Source organism: Pygocentrus nattereri, chromosome 20, assembly GCF_015220715.1.
Source record: "Pygocentrus nattereri isolate fPygNat1 chromosome 20, fPygNat1.pri, whole genome shotgun sequence".
Taxonomy (NCBI): Eukaryota; Metazoa; Chordata; class Actinopteri; order Characiformes; family Serrasalmidae; genus Pygocentrus; species Pygocentrus nattereri.
Window position 1 is genome coordinate 22910632 of NC_051230.1, and position 4935 is coordinate 22915566.

The window sequence follows — 4935 nt, forward strand, 5'->3', positions numbered from 1 at the left end:
CTCGCTTGGCCCCGCCTACGGAGCGTCCCAGGCCCCGCCCCCAAACCTCAGGGGATGTATTTATTCGAGGGGTGCCGAGTCTAGCCAGAAGAAGCCCGAAGATCCCACCATGCAGAGGCTATAAAAGTGAAGCCACACTGGTTCTTCAAGGGTTCTTTAATAAAGACAGAGGTTCTGTGTCATTAAACAGTGCTTAAATGGTTCTCTGCCTGGTGAAATGGTTCTGCAGATTGTTGGAGAATCTGTTGTATATGCTTATACATTGCACAATATATTGTTACAATGCCATGCAGTAGCCCTTTTTGGTGCATTAGAACCATATATAATAAATTCCCCATCAATCTGAAGAATATTTCACCATGCAGAGAACTGTTTATGTATAAAATGTTTCTATGCAAACCATATAGCCATTGCTTTTACTAAAGAATCCCCAAAGAACCATCTTTTTAAAGTGTATAACATGATGTAACATCATGTCTATAGTTCACTCACTGCCCTGACTTTCATTCACTTCCTTCATTTCCTCAGAAAGCTGAATGAAGGTTTTAGTGACAAACATGGCTGTGCTTCCTGGCTCTTCTACCCACTGAATAGTGCAGTCAAGGAAACCCTGTGGCGAGGAGGAAATGAAGACAAATTTGGTTGGGTTCGATTATCTTCCACGTCACAGGGATCACTGCAGAGAGGAAGAAGGGAATACAAAGGAACAAAGAGTACCACAGAGATTGTAGCTTCTTTGAGGAGAGTTCCTCCAGACTATAGTGACATGACTTTACAAAATTCTGTCATTTTTAAAGCAATGATATTCTCACAGCATCAATATCTCATATGTACATATGTTCGGATGTTACCATGTTACAATGCATAAGGGTAAAAAATGAAAAGAAAACCCAACATAAAGTGTCTTAGTAAGGTGTTTGACCACCATGAGCTACCAGAACAGCTTAATTGCACTTTGGCATGGGATCTGCAAGCCTCTGGAACTGTACTGGGGGATGGACCACTGATATTTTAAAAGATATTCCCTCAACTGGTATTTTGATGAAGGTGGTTGAGAGCACTGTTTAACATGTGGCTCCCAAATCTCCCAAAGGTGCTAAGTTGGGTTGAAATCTGGATTGAAATCATGATCCCGTCATTTTCATACTCCATTCAGTGGCCCCTTGTGCCTGGTGAAGGGGGCATTGTCATCTTAGAAGAGACCACTCTTCTTAGAGACCTCAAAATGCTTTGCCATAGGATGTTTTTCCTTAATGATAGATCTAAATAACACCGTATTCCTCGGTTCCTATTGAAACACTAGCTAGTTGAGCCATCTTTGTGTCAGAAGCTCCTGCCATCCATGTCCCGAATGAAAGCGACTTTGAAAGCACCTTTTCAATTTGCCATCTTGATCCAAAATTAAGGTCAACTGGGCCTGTTCTGTATTTTCAAACATGCCACAGAGCATGATAAGATGTTAACTGCTTAACAGTGTGCAAAATATCGCCTGGGGGTCCCATTTTGGCTGACTACTTCAGCATTAGCTAGCTGCTAACTCAACTGCCACAGTGTACTGATGCTTCAATGGCAAGAAAATCTTTGCTTTAACAATTCTTCTTCTGGAAATGCTCTTTTCTAATTTGGTAATGCGCTCTTCCACACATTAACTGAGATTTTACACGTCTCCTCATTTGTCCTCAGGTGGAGAAATGTGTAACAACTCTACACTAAACTCTTTAGATATTATGTAAGTTTTCAAATTTACAAATATGTGCATCTGCTATAGCGCCACCCTGAGGCAGGACCAGTGCTGCAGCTCTAGTTAGTTAAGAATACCAAAGATAGAGGCTTGCCGGTTGTGGTTGAAGCAGGTAAATAATTAGCTTTCCCTGAATTTGTATTTGAGCATCTGTTTTACCCCAATGGCCAGCATAACTTTATAATGAATCTTTTTATCAGAGACCCCCCAGAATTTTCATTTTGAGACATTGAGGGAGTCAAAGAGGTTATTTAGGAGGTCCTGGACCCCCCGAGGACCCCCCTGTATTTCACACATTGATTGTACCATGCAATACACTTGAAGTCAGTATGATTGTAGACGTTTTGTGTAAACATACAGTATCTAATGGTAATAGCAAACAAGGCTCTGAACATCTGCTGTGGTCCTTCATTTAAACAGGCTTAATCACAGTCCTATTTGGCAGTGTGGTAGGAAACTTATCCAGACCAATGTACAGTAAATATGATATCACCACCGCAGCAGTTTGCCAATAGAGGGTCTTGGGGAACATTGGAAGTGAGACGAATTGGACTAAAGCATGAGCCTGTATTGTTTTTGCAGACATCTCAGATGTCCACCGAAGATTAGATACTGACTTTCTAGGTATAAAAAGAAACAATGATTTAATTGTCTCAAGACTTAATAAGTCAGAATAATGACAGTCAAACCCCTTAAAATCCTAAGCATATTACATACTAAGGCTAATTATTCAGTAGCTACAGGGACTTCAGTCTTATAGAGGTGTGTAATAAAACTTTAGGCCTCCTCTGGATCCTCACCAAAAACTATATTTATTATGAAATCATGAAATCTGCCCCTTAATCTGAAGCTTTAAAATAAGCTATTTTTAATTTAGGCACTTCACTTAAAGGAGAATTCCACAGATTTTTTTTTACATTTCTGCCTAGTTAAACGGTTGAGATGTAATCAAAGCCATCCAGAGTGGTTTGTTCCATCCTGGAGACATGTACCGAGTCAGATTTGTTCACAGGGGGGTGCTAGGAACCAGATGTCTAAAGTGCCTTTAAAAGGTTCTTTACAGAAAGGTTTTAAGTGAACTGGTTACAAATGCACTGCCTGGTGTCTGACACGTTGTTCTCTGAAGGTTTCGGAATAAGCTTTTGGCTTAAAATATATAGAATTTTAAAAATAGACTTTGTGTTGTAGACATTGTGACCTCTGGTTCCTATCATCACCATTGTAAAGAAATAAAAAAGAGTCTGTAAGTTTCTGTACAATGAACCATTTCACATCAAACCCCTCTGTATAACGTTGTTTACATCTCAATAGTATAATTAATTATTCAGAGAGTTTGAAGAATCAGTGGAATTCGTCTTTAAGACAAACATCTGAAAGGAGGCAGTCATGCTATTCAAACTAGTAGGTTGCAGTCACAACTACCCTTGAGAAGATACTGCCTAGAAAAAAATACAAAATACAGAAGTAAGACATAGCATAAGTGCAGTACAATACATTTCAGTAAGTGCTAGATTAGTGTTACTTACATTTTTACAAAGAAAGGGCCTTCAGTCACTGGTAGGTGCCAACTCTGCTACTCATACGTAATTCAAGAGATGCATCAACTGACTGTTAAGAAGAAGTAATTTACTGATTTGAATCAGGAACTAAGCCCATGCACATATGTAGTCCAGTGGAGAAGAATTGACAATGACTGTATTAAAAGTGAATTGCTTCAAAGAAATCTGGACATGTGGGAAACATCTGAGAACCACAATTAACGTCTGGTCTACTAGTGTTCTATGGGTTTCCCAGGGGTCAGGGCACATGGGATAAAACCAGACATACAGTTATATGCAAAACTTTAGGCACCCTCAGTTAAATGACATGTTGTGTTGAACCTCTAAGTGAAAATAAGTTAACACATATTCTAAAGAGAACACACTTAATGCAAAACTACTGACTAATATGACTAAAACATATAACCAATATGTTAAACTCAGCAAATAATCACAAATTGTGCACTAAAATTTGCAGAAAAAGGCCAGATTTAAGTGTATTAATTTATTTTCACTTAGGAAATCAACAAAACTTGTTTGTGCCAGGGGTTCTCATACTTTTACACATTATCACATATTCAGTCTTGCATACAGGCACTTCTTGAGTCCACACATATAACTGCAGTGCTGAAGTACTGAAGGAAATTCGTTGTGAATACAGCATTGTAGCAACAGTGACAGACAATTGTGATTTTAAGACCTCAGGTTCAGCATCTGCACCGTGCGTGTACATGAAGCTGATTGTGAACAGCTTTTTTAGTCAGTCAGAGGAGGAGCAGAGTGGAATGAGTTTGCAACACACTTGAAAAACGTGTTTGATTCAGTATGTTTTCAATATTAAAGTTTTTTTAGATTTGCCCATTACACTTTAGTCCATGTGGCCCATATATGAAAATTAGCCCACTTTGAATTCACTGTTTTTTGTGTTTTCCATACACTGATCAGGCATAACATTATGACCACCTCCTTGTTTCTACACTCATTGTCCATTTTATCAGCTCCACTTACTGTATAGATGCACTTTGTAGTTCTACAGTTACACTGCCGTCCATCTGTTTCTCTGCATACTTTGTTAGCCCCCTTTTAACCTGTTCTTCAGTGGTCAGGACACCCATAAATCCTCACAGAGCAGGTACTATTTGGTTGGTGGATCATTTTCAGCACTGAAGTAACACTGATGTGGTGGTGGTGTGTTAGTGTGTGTTGTGCTGGTATGAGTGGATCAGACACAGCAGTGCTGCTGATGATTTTAAACACCTCAGTGTCACTGCTGGACTGAAAATAATCTATCAACCAAAAATATCCAGTCAACAACGTCTTGTGACCACTGATGAAGGACTAGAGGATAACCAACACAAACTGTGCAGCAGCAGATGCGCTATTGTCTCTGACTTTACATCTACAAGGTGGACTGACAAGGTAGGAGTCTCTAATGGAGTTGACAGTGAGTGGACACAGTGTTTAGAAACTCCAGCAGCACTGCTGTGTCTGATCCACTCATACCAGCACAGCACACACTAGCACACAACCACCACATCAGTGTTACTATCATCAGTGACAGTGATAGTAATATCAATACCATTACCTCAATATCCATATTAATTACTGAATGGCATTTAATAACAAAAATTAAATTGGGTGTAAGCACTGGTGTGA